The following is a 12,760-nucleotide window of genomic DNA, read 5'->3' on the forward strand; positions in this document are numbered from 1 at the left end:
GTGTGCATTTGGGGCTACTATACCGTGGTTGAGTTCTCGACGGCAAAAGCCTTATTAGTATGTTTATTATTCAGCAAAAGAGTAATCATTTGGTAACGTGTAAAAGGGTATCCATAAACTACGTAATAGTGGCAGGGCTGCGAGCAATGTCTTCTAGCGTTACTATTTCTTAGATAGGGCTTTCTTATTATTCTTCTTCTTATTCTTCTTCTATTCTATTTTGGTAACGTCCTACGCGGACCTGACTTCCAGACTTAATTCATTACCACGAAGCCAGATAGTCTATCCTTTCTACGGGGCTTGCTAGATAGGGCTTTAGGGGACTCAAATCTCATTAAGTAGCTCAACAAGAAATGGTATAAAAATTACAAACTTTTTTAAAATAACATCAAATTCTGTTCGAAAAATAAGGAATTTATGTATCATATAATATATAATTCGTATAATCGTTTGATATTATTCAGCATTAAAATTGGTTAGAATACATCAGGTTACACAATTAAGAAAGATTAATTGTACAATGAAAAAAAACAATTAACTAAAGAAACAAACAATGGAGGACGGAACATGGTAGACTGTTACGTAATTAATAGAGATAAGCTACTTCAAGCATTAAAGTTTTTTTTGCGGTAAAGTAATACGATGTGATCAAATATTCTCATTTTTGTAAAACACGATTTTTGGCGTAATTAATGGGTGATCCCTACAAGCAAAAAGGAGTGATGCTCTGCTTACATCATATTGAAACGCCTAAACGTATGCATGTCTTGAGTGTTGCATACCGTTAGGCGTAGCTTATCGCTGTTGAGTCATTTACCTCACAGTTGGGTTTTAAATTTTTCAAAAATAACCACATCTATTACTACTTTCAACAGCACCATGCACATCATCAAAAGCAAACTGAAACAAACTATTCATTGCACTTATACCCGTTTTTGCTTTTAGTATTTTGCGCCCTAAAAGAAACAAGCTCATTGCTTTACCGCCGCTGGGTGTCCGTATCGCTCATTTGGATTAATTATAAATCCAATCGCATAGCTCAAAGCACCAGCAAAGCTTCAAATAAAACCCCACATCGTTGCCACACCGATCCTTGTACAGCTGCACCGCTCCCTGTATCACGCTCGCATGCGTTTGAAGGGCGCGTGCAGTCCAAACTGTTGTTCCATAATTAATTACAACGCGCTGTACGGGCATGTATCGGTACTCATGTTTCATTGCCGCAGCAACAGCACCAGGCACCATCCATCTACTAATCGGTTGTTAGTTTATTTGTTGATTCAAATTTAATGAAACTTCTAATGGGCAGGTGAAATTGAGCGTATGGCCAAACGCGTGCCGCGTGCGATTCGGTTCCTGTTGCTTTCAATTTTCCGCCAGCGTGCCCGTTCGTGGTGGTTCCTCGCTGACCTTCCTCGCACGGGTCGTGGCCGGGGCTGGGTGAAGTTTTCATAAATTTATAAATTATGCATCCAGTGTACTGCTGCTTTGGTTTGGTTGCCTGAGGGACGAGCATTTGTTCCGCCAGCTTTTCAAACTTATTTCCGACTGGGGTAGACTCTCTCACTCTCTCTCTCTCTCTCTCTCTCTCTCTTTCTGTACCTGGGATATGCATATTGTATGAGCAGAGTTTAGCAAAACAGTTGTCGATGCTTAGTACGCCCGTTGTTTTGGATAAAACATGCATTCTTTGCCACGATGGATTAGCGATAGATGATCGGTTTGGTGTGTGTGATTGGTTATTTGTGTGTCCCAAGCCCTTTAAACCACCCCAAACACCTTTTTACAGAGTCAACTTGCTAGTGAAGCTTCAACTCAAGCTATTTCTTCATCGTCGACCTTTACGGCACGCTTCCCCAGCACCAACACTAAATTCCAGGTAGAAGGAAATGCAGCGCCACGCTTTAATTGTCCATCATTCCGGCAACGGTAATTTGATTAGCACTACCACTTTCCGAAACCGAATGCAATTTGCATTTAGCCGGGAATGCTCTTGCTCACGTTTCGTGCCAGCTCCGTCTCCACCGGAATGATTGGTACAAGTATACGTGTGTGTGTGTGTGTGTGCGCTTATGCTGCAAACGTTCGCGAAGAAGCAAAGACCAACTTTTCCAATATACGTGCGCCAAGTACGCTCACATGCTGGGATCGAGCGCGGGGACATGTGGAATGTGCCCGTGCCCACTCATTTTGCGTGTGACGAAGTGGGTCCGTAATTTGTGTTGGCCAAACTTTCAGCACGTGCAGCAGACTCCAAGTTTCCGTTGCGCGCGGCAAAGTGGTACCTCACGCGGACAATCTTACTGTAAGAATATTAGTAGTGTGTTTCTTAATTCTCCACTCATCTCTTACGCCGCTGTGGGCTTTGGGCACCGCACGGTGGTTTCCTAAGAAGCGGAAATGTACCTTAATAAAAACCTCCTAACAAGCGCTTTTTGTTTTTGAGTTCAATTAAACAAATGCTAAGCAAAGACAATAGCCTAAATTTAGGCGTATTGTTACATATACATAACAAACTGCCTGAAGGTATGCAATTTGACAAAAGTCAAACACATTGCGTCATTTTGAAGCATTTTTTTTTAAATCACGACAGCGCAATGCTAACCTCTTAATTATTGCTTAAAAAATGCATGCGCCTAAAGGTATGCAATTGCTTACTTAACATACACATCAACTGTTTATGGGCTTATTATCGTTTCTACAGCAAACGCATTTGTCACCTGGGACGACACAATACCGCTCAATAGGGTCGATGATCATGCTGGCGCGTGTTGCACGCGTTCCTACACCAAAGGTGATCCGAGTTGCCCTGTGGACGTGCCGTTACGTGCCACCATTTCCTTACCAACTGCAAATGGTCTAACCCTTCTGCCAACCCTTACCAGATTGTACACACACACACACACATACACATAATACAAAAGTTCGCTCTACGATGCATCGAAACACAAAAGTTCACTTTATTTCGTTAAAAGTTTCGTGATTGTTTTTCGTTCGCAATAGATGCATTCTTCGTTGCAAAGCGCGGGCAAGAATGGACGAGATTTCTGTGCCATCAAGTGCAGAGTGTGATTGAAATCGCAATACAGTGCAAAGTTTGGTGTAGCGATTTGGTTCGAGCTGAGGGTGTAACTTGCTCCACGCCAATCAAACTCTACGCCGAAACGTAGTTACTGAAACAATGGAGGGAGCGGCATTGGGATGGTGAAAATTGTGAGCTATATATTTTGATGCAATCCTTTAACAAAGGCGCTAGGAAGACAGGGAGCGAGGAGGAAGCCTTTGTCACAAAGCAGCAAACTCTTCAATCGAAGCGCGAAGAAATGCAATCAATCAAGAGAATGTACTTTCCTAGTGGCTGCTTTTTTGCTGCACTGCAGCTGCGACAATATCTGTTCGTAACGTCATTACATTTGCCCGGGCAGTGGATGGAGAGAAATGAATGTTTCTGATTTGCAAATGAGATTGAGAAACGATTGAAATGGGATAACGAAGACTAGTGTAACAATTGTTTTTTTTGTTTTTGCTCAAGAACTATTTCCATGAATGTAGTGGAAGCAGTACAACGATGCAGTTGAAAGTACAATCCAGAAAGTTGTCACCACCGTGTGTGTCCAGATACTGGACGAATACATTTTTTCCACCCTTTCGTTCTGATTCTCTTAACCGAGGGAAGAAGCATCAACCACACACACACACACACACACACACACACACACACACACACACACACACACACACACACACACACACACACACACACACACACACACACACACACACACACACACACACACACACACACACACACACACACACACACACACACACACACACACACACACACACACACACACACACACACACACACACACACACACACACACACACACACACACACACACACACACACACACACACACACACACACACACACACACACACACACACACACACACACACACACACACACACACACACACACACAGGAAGACATATCACCATTTAGAGAGCTGGAAAACTGGCACAAACAGCTCTATTCTGCTGCTGGTTGAGCACGAAATCAATGCTGCTTTCATTGATTTCCAACCCAATTGCCAATGGAATAACGTTTCGCAACCATTGATGGCAGATACTTACCCACTGGACCAGTTGTTGCCACAGCATGGCCGAGATGTGTCGATGTGGAACCGCAACGGGCACTGCTAGTGGTGGTGGTAGTGCTGGTGGTCATCGGTTGGTTCGGTTCGTTCGGCATGGTTTTGATGGCCAAACCACTCCTTTTGGTGCATATGTTTGCGGAAGGATGAAATTGAGCACAACGAAAGCTCGGGAAACATTGTACTCGTCTTCTCCCCAATTCTGTTTGAACCTTGGAATGCACCGAACAAACGTACACATAATGAGATTATTGAGCAGAAGGTTTTGTTGCAGGCGTGTTTATTCCCCACAGCGTCGGTTCAGTGTAGGGATTTGCATTCGGGATGGTGCCGGTGTGTACTGTACTGTACTGTACCAAACTTGTTTGTAGTTTGAAGAACAAGGGCTTTTTTTTGGTTTGTCCATTAAGAGGTGAGCTTGTGTGGAGTTTGAAGCTAGTTGGAAACAGGTAGTGGCTTACTTCAAACTGAATTGTTTGTTGAGTTGTTTCCGTTGAGTTGAGCTTCGTATCCTGACGAATAGTGCAGCGTGCTGTCAAAAAGAACGCTATGATGTGCAGTTTGCATAACTTTGGGCATTTATATTCCATACACGATACTTTGCACGTACAAGGTAGAGGATAGCTAAAAAATTATACATGGAAGTATGAACTAGGACGTAATATTACAAAAACATTCAGCTTTGATGTTTTCCGAATGGAACGTACGGACAAACTGACGGCCGATTGTCTACGACTAGATATGTGTTTGAAAAGTAACTCACATGGATTAAAAAGGGGGTTTCATCATCAAAAGGTCACCTTCTCTACGGAAAATATATAAAAACTTGATGAATTGAGTTAGTTCAATTAACTAATCGAATGATGCTTTTTCCCTTCACAGCAAACACTTTACAGTTCCATCCATTTAACCATTTGTTTCGTTGTTTCTGCATGCAAAATACCTAAAACAAAGCAAAAGAACAAAATCCTCCTACATGTATCATTCCCTTTTCCAATACAAAACAACGCTTCGGGCTTGTTGCACTCCATCAAAACGTTACGATCGCTGGCGAGGCCTGGGGAAACATGCACAGAGCGCACAGTGCCGCTAAGACTAAAAACAACATCGATTGAGCACAGAAAACATAAACTGCCGCGACGACAAAAACCCGCGGTCGGCTGCCGAACGGCTGCAAATATGGCTCGTATTTTGCGGTTCTGTGACCTGATCCTCGGAGGGATAAGCCCCCATGTGCCAGTGCAATCGGCTCAGGGCACGGGGCGCTCTGCAGTCTGCAATCAACTATTCATGCGAATGGTACTCCGCACGAAAAGCAATGCCGAAGCTGGGGTATTGGGAAAAAAAATCCTACTGCTGGTGGCAGTCGTGAGAGAGAGCGTTCCATGTACGGGCCGCTTCCATGAATCGCTCACGGGCTACCGATGACAGTGTGGTCGCGCAAATGAAAATGGCCAGCAGGGAAAATATGGCGGGAAGAAACGGGGGGGTGCTATTGGAAAACAAGACCTTCTCCCACCGACTCTCCCACAGTTCATAGTTGTGGCCTCGTTTGCTAATTGTTTGAAAGCACAATCAACTACCGCGCGCACCAAACATGTCGCTTGGCTCTCTTTTTTTCTTTTCATAGTGCCGTGATCGAAAAAGGGAACTCTTTTTTGTGCTGTTGTTGTTATAATACTGCATCCCCTGCTTGGCCAGTGGTTGGGTGTGGTTGCGTTGTGTGGTGCCAATGCATAATCTATGCCCTTGTTGAAGCGTGCGGGGCACGAAATATTTGTCACACAACACGGCGACGATATGCAGGACGAAAGGCAAGAGGAAAAAATCATCTCCAAATCAGATTTATTCGTTGTCGGTTGGTTACGTGCATAGCAGCGTTATTCGTGCTCGATGCGGCAGTAGCGATGCTGCTAGTTTGAAGTGTATGTCCTCACGTCTGGATGGTGGCTTGAGCAGGGAATAGTATAGTGTGTCCATAGAGAGAAGCGAACGTGGAACGTGGTTGGGATTTGGGATGGATGCAAACGGATCCGTGCTGAGTTGTACATATGGCAGTAAAACATACAGATTAAGGTTTACTTTTGGTTGGATAATCTGAGTCAATATACAGACCATAGCAAAGAAATGTGTCAAATAAATATCAAAAACATAGTTTTGGTGGAGAAACTGTAAATATTGTTTTGGTAGAAGGTTTGTTGAACATTTTCTATAGTTTCAAGCAATATTTGTCACGTGCATTGCATACCTTTAGGCGCATTCAATTAGTTTGGCACCAAAATTTCCCAAGTTACACATTGTTTTCGTTATTTTTTCCATTAAACACTCTTCTTACACTATAACTCACTCAAAAGTACTCTTCACGACATCGGCACACTAACCACATCGGCCTCAAGATGAACAGTGTGTGCGCCCTCCAACAGAAATGGATGTCACAAGGGCAGCAGCACGTAGCAACGCTCCGGGAGAGCAATCATAATATTATGGATTATTGCCGGTACTTAACATCAAACCGTGAGCCGTTGCCCGCTCTCTGGCCGGCGATGCAACTGGTGCAATGAGCTAACCAGCGACGCGACCCCTTGAGCTGACCGTTTGAAGTGGTCACGTTTGCAGCAGAATGGGTGATCCGGTAATGCAGTGATGCAGTCGTCACCGTACCTGCCGCCGTACGTGTGACGGTGCTGGTTCAGCACACATCGCAACAGCGTGCGATGAACTGCACTGGACCCGGTATCGTGCAACAGCTTCCAGCAGCAGCCACACCGAATGCAATGAATTGTGTTACTTTGAAAACGCGAGTTTCATAAATTACGTTATGAGTGTCCATTCCGTTCCACCGCGAGTGCACGAGTGATTGCACACACTTCGCTTTCTGGATAGTTATTACTAGATTGGAACGGGTTCCAGTCATTCCCCGGTCCGCACGCTAAGTAAATAGTCAACTTTTAATGGAAGAGAAACTGCTCGGGAAAGCGAAAAAGTTTAATTACCATTTGGCACACTGGAGAACGCAATCGTTCGTGTTTGTGATGTTTTTTCCCTTCATACAGTCATGTGAAGGGAAGCATACAAATTAAAAATGGGTAACTAGTTGAAGCCAATTTGTTCCTTGCTTCTCTTTCATAAACTCACTTTTTGTTGTGTTTTGTTTGCAGTGAAGTGCACAATGTTTGATTTTTTGCTCAAACTTTTCCATTTTTATTTAACTTCACGTGAAAAGATGCTTCAATGTGTATGCTCAGACAAAAAAACAAACTCGATTAAAAAATTCCCTCCCACTTCCATCCACCTAGTAATTGATTACACCAATTCATTGCTGCTGAAAGAACCAAATATCTTGCGCGATTGGTAGTGTGCAATCAATAAGTCAGCTCGAGCGAAAATCCCACCACCAATTGTTGGAATATATTGTAATCTTCTTTTATAACCGACGAGCAAAAGACGAAACCTCTCTGCAGGACTTCCCCCGGAATGCATCGGAATGCTTGTTGGTATGGCGTGGCGTTTGTGTTTGTGTGTCGGCCCTATGTGAGTGCAGCGTTTGCCGAATCGACAATGCCGTACGCTCGATTGGAATTCCAATTGATGTCGGAATAGTTTTTCGGCGTCTGATCCGCTTCCATTTTGGGCAGGAAAGGCAACGAAAAAGAGCAGTGAGCGAAACTTACGAGGCCATTGCACTGCAATGGCTGCAACCTGGCAGTGAGAGAATTGTGAAGAAATCACACACACAAAAAATGAAAGAAAAACGAAAAACAAAACAAAAAAGGCAAGAGCCCAAATGGTTGCACAAATTGCAGGTTGCAGTCACCGTGTCTTTGCTTTATTCAATCTTTCTACGAGCACGTGGCTCGTAATTTTTAAATTTAAACCCATCAAAGAACGTTTCTTCTTTGGACTCTTTTTTTTTAATGCGTTACAGAGCATTGTTCCCACATTTGTAGGGGTTGATGGTGGTAGACAGGGATTTTACTCATTTATCATTACCAAAACGCTGCAGTAGCACAAACATATTATAATCCCTTAGAAGTGCATTCGTGAAGGGTTCCCTTTTTGTTTTGTAGCATTTTCTGAGTTTTCTGTGCTTTTTGATCAAGTGATGCGGAAAATAGTTTCAGAGCGAAAGTATTAACTTCTTTTTCTGAAGTCAGTAAATGTTTCAGACAATTATAGCAGTTTTAAGGGCGTAGTAAAGATCTAAAAATTGAACAATACTATAGATTGCATACATTTCGGCGTTTTTATATCTTCATTTTTAATTTACGCCTAAAAGTACGCATTTGTTGATGCATAATGGTTTTATTTCAATATTTGTTACATTTTATACAGTTCATTGTCAAGCCATAGGCATCAACGGGTCATTTTACGATCTTACCGTCGTCAAGCAGCTTTGGTGAAGAGTGCTTTTAAGAGAGAAAACGGAAACTAAAACTGAAAAAGCAAATATAACCCCATTCCGTACACAAACTCTCAGACACACATACACACATACACTCGACCGCTAAAATCTTCAAATATTGCAAGCTTTTCTTTTGTTTCCAAAGTAAAGTAATTTCATTTCTGGCCGTGGTTTCCCACTCTTCTTCTGTCCGGCTTCAGTACTTTGCCCGTTTTTTTTTTTTGGCCGCCTCTCAGCCGTGAGCGTTCAACCGCCCGCCAGCATGGGCGACCGCGTGCATTGGATGGAAAGAAAAGAGCAATTAATAGATACTGACTGAGGTCGGGACGCGTTTTTTCACAGCTGAGCTGGCAGCGAAGAGTTTTGCAGGAAATTGCCGAGCGCAGGGAACGGAGCGTTGGGGTGGCTCTTTATGTGCTTTTCAATTTTACGTTTCTGTGCCTTCGTGTCTATGCTTTTCTCGTGAATGGGGAAAATGGTAAGAAAAAGTGAATGTGAAGACAGAGCGAGAGAGAGAGAGAGAAAGAGCGAGAGAGAGAGATAGAGATAGAGAGAGAGAGAGAGAGAGAGAGAGAGAGAGAGAGAGCAACTGAACTTATTTCCACCAGCTTTAAGTACAATTAACTGTTCCCGCCGGAAGCCAATCACTGGCGAAGGCTGTACCGTGTAGCGTAATAGAATGAAGGGAGAGAAAAAAAAACGAACTGCACTTCTACTGCAGTATTTAAATGAGCACATCTGTTCCTGGTTGAAGGTATTTTTCTTCCCCTCCTTCTCCTTAAACCTTGACATGGCTAATGTAAATACTTTGCTCAACACAAAACACTGAGACGATGGCGTAAGAGAGGGTGGAAAAATGTTTGAAATATGAATGATTCATATACGATGACCCTGAAGGACAGCAGACAAATTTGGAATTCATTGTGAGCAGTGAAAGAAATTTTGATTGGCCTGGCTTAACGACGTACCTGAGCACGTACTGCTTAAATCGTTCTCTTATCGTTTAGGAAAACGATAACGCAAACAAAAAGCTGCTCCAATTCCCTTTACAGGAGCAAATAATTCAACTAGCCATTTGGTTGCACAGCAGTTGCACTGTCTAAACTCGGAGCGGTTTGTTTGATGCCTTCAACTACTCAACACAACATGTCTCGAGCAGTTTTTCGGTCAGCAAGCAGTACAAATTTCAAATTAATGTTATCTAGCACGTTGTCCAAAAAGAACACACAAAAAACTCCAATTCTCGTCCACCCGTCCGCATGAAAGGGACGAACCACAGTGAATGTAATCAGCAACTCAACAAGTGACTTCTAAAGGATTTGCATACGGCACTGCCATGCAAGACGTCACGATGGCTGTCATGGTACCACTCGAACCGTTCGAGGGCGAAGAAGGCCAACGCCACGGTCTAGAGTGCGTCAGAATCAGAATGAAAGCTTTTCCACTTCTGCCCATCACCCGGTCTCACATGCTGCTGCTGGTGGTTGTTTTGTGAAGGCGTCAGCCATGTACGGACGGTTCGGACGGTGTGCCGGCCTTTGAAGGACATTGTTGTCACTTTAGCATAAATAACTGGAGCTGAAGAAGAGCCCATATCAGCTTCGATGCCACAGAAAGCGTATACTTTCATGCATCCATACGCTGCCACACAATGGCATGGGACACACGCGCTGCACTTCACAAACAAAAGGAGAACGCTTTGTGGGACCTTTGTGCTTCACCAACTTCTTCAAGATGGTACGCGTCATTACAGTACTTCCGGGCGTCTTTTGCACACAACATGGTTCTAGTGCAAGCTAATCTTGGCTGAAATGGCAAAACCACAATATGCAATGCGTACAGTGGAACGGTAACATTGTCTCATAAAGATTCAATACAGTGCAACCTTTTGGAAGGCGAGCTGGGCGAATGGCAATCTAAATGGATCTTCTAATCGATTTAATTTCTCATCGCAATCTTCGGGCGAGTCACTCTTTCATGCCGTTCCAATCAATCGATTTTAATCGCTTCTTGAAATGGAAATACGTTCGACCTTACTTCAATGCGCTTAGTCGTGTGGGTTGTGGTGGGCCGAGGTCCCGGGACTGGAAAAGTCAAGTCATTTGCTTTTTAAATTATTACCAATAAACACATCCTTTCCATTTGTGGGCATGTCGCCCTGCCGTGGCCTAGATACGGCTGGTAGTGTAGGTTGTGAACAAAGGAGTGGGGTGTGCTACAGTGGGACTGCTTGCATAAATTACTCAAACCTCCTCTCATAGTGCACCAGAACACACCACATCTGGGGAGATGCTGTGATGTGTAGTAGAAGATTCCCTGATTCAGCAATGAACATAGTTCATTGTCGATGAATGACTGCTTCGTGCAATGAACGCAATTCATCCGAAGTGTTCGCAGCGTTCATTCGCGGTACATCCTTCCACCTCCACGGTGAAGCAGTTCATTTGCCACAGCGCTTGAAAGGACACGATGGGAAAACAGTTTTATGTTTCAGATTTTACGACACATGACCTCATGTTTGCTTGATACTGCTTTCCTTTTTATGAACTGATTACTCCCTCGCTCGCCACTCGGCTAGGATTGCTTTCTTCCCCAGTTCATGTCCGAGCGCACAGCGGAGTCAACAGGGCCGGCATACGATACGAAGAAAATGGCAATAATCGAGCTAATTAACGCTTTCTTGGGGTGAAGCTCGAATTAGATCATCCTTCTTCACGGGCGTGCTTGCAGCTACGGATTACCATTTTTTTCGCCCTGTCCTGCCCATTTCCAACAGCTGCCAGCTGTTAATTGAACATCTTGTCAACACCGTCGTACCGTGCCTGCGGGAGGTTTTTTGCTCCTATCCCTTTTCGTCCCCGTGCTACACGAAATTGATTTAATTAAGAAGAATAAGATTCAAATTGGATTCACTGTTCGATGCAACCGCACTGGCGGGTTGCCCTTTTTATCCTATTGGATTCCAATCGAAGCGCTCTTCTTCCCTCTCTGGATCTGATTCTGTGCGTGTTTACGTTGGATGTGGGTCATGGCATGCTGGTAATATTTTCCCCCAACGATTCTCCAGGGCAACAAGATCGTGTTGCAGTATAAAGCGAAACCAACTCTCCCTCTCCCTATCCAACGGCCACAAGCGAGTCGGCCACACTGGGCGACAGGCCACAGACAGATCAGACAGACAGACAGGGCGGATAAAGTCAACCTTCTGGCGCCGACATGGCGTCAACAGTGTGGTTTGAAGAAAGAATCCACCCCATCTGACGGGGTGGAAGAAAATCATCACAAACACGAACGCCTCACTCGCTGCACCGCTGTTGGTTGGGTGGGGCAGGATATCTCCTCTGTTTTTTTTTTGTTTTTAGCTGCTGCTGTTGTGGGTGTACGGTGACAACCGCTTGCACCCTTTTGCTGACTGGCGACTGGCCGGAAGGCCTCGAAAGTGTAAAAAGCCTCGCCAAAAGCGGGTTTCAGGGCGCCTCCACCATCAACGGGCTGGGTGACAGAACGAATATGAATGATAGCTGTTTGCGGCCGGTTGACACTTTGATATCCCGTGGTATCGTGGGTGTTCTTTTTTCCATGGTTTGGGTTTTTTTTGTTGCTGTTGCTTCTTCTTCGCCGCAATCACTCTTCAACCGGCTGCGGCTTATCATCGTCCGCACTGTGCTCGGGGAAATCGGAGACCGCAATGTGTTGGGGAGAGAGAGAGAGAGATCACTTGTTGTAAAGGGTGATTGATGTGGGAAGGGGGGACACGTTGTAAAAAAAAAATAGGCAGGGTGTGCTATACGGTGGTTGGAAAAGGCAAACACAATAACAAAAAACAATTTGGCTAGAAACTAAACGTGTTTTACGCAGGCGAAACGATTCTGGCGTCTTTTTTATTCGATTTTATGTATGTGTTATGTGAAACAAACCATCATTAGCTAGGAATTTTATTACTATCCGTCAGTAATCATGTGAACTCCCCTAGCCACTCACATTAAAATAAATCAAATCCTTTAAAAATCCACGAAAAACGCATGGAACAGAAAACGCCTAAAGGTATGCAATACATTTGATTTGTTTATGATTGGATGACGTTGGCTTTTTAACTTATTTTAACTTATTGTTCAAAGCTTGCAAAGATAAACACAGACACAAAAATAATGGAAAAATTAAAATCGGTGAAACCCCCTGCAAAGGAATGATAATCATC

Source organism: Anopheles merus, unplaced genomic scaffold (assembly GCF_017562075.2).
Source record: "Anopheles merus strain MAF unplaced genomic scaffold, AmerM5.1 LNR4000237, whole genome shotgun sequence".
Lineage (NCBI taxonomy): Eukaryota > Metazoa > Arthropoda > Insecta > Diptera > Culicidae > Anopheles > Anopheles merus.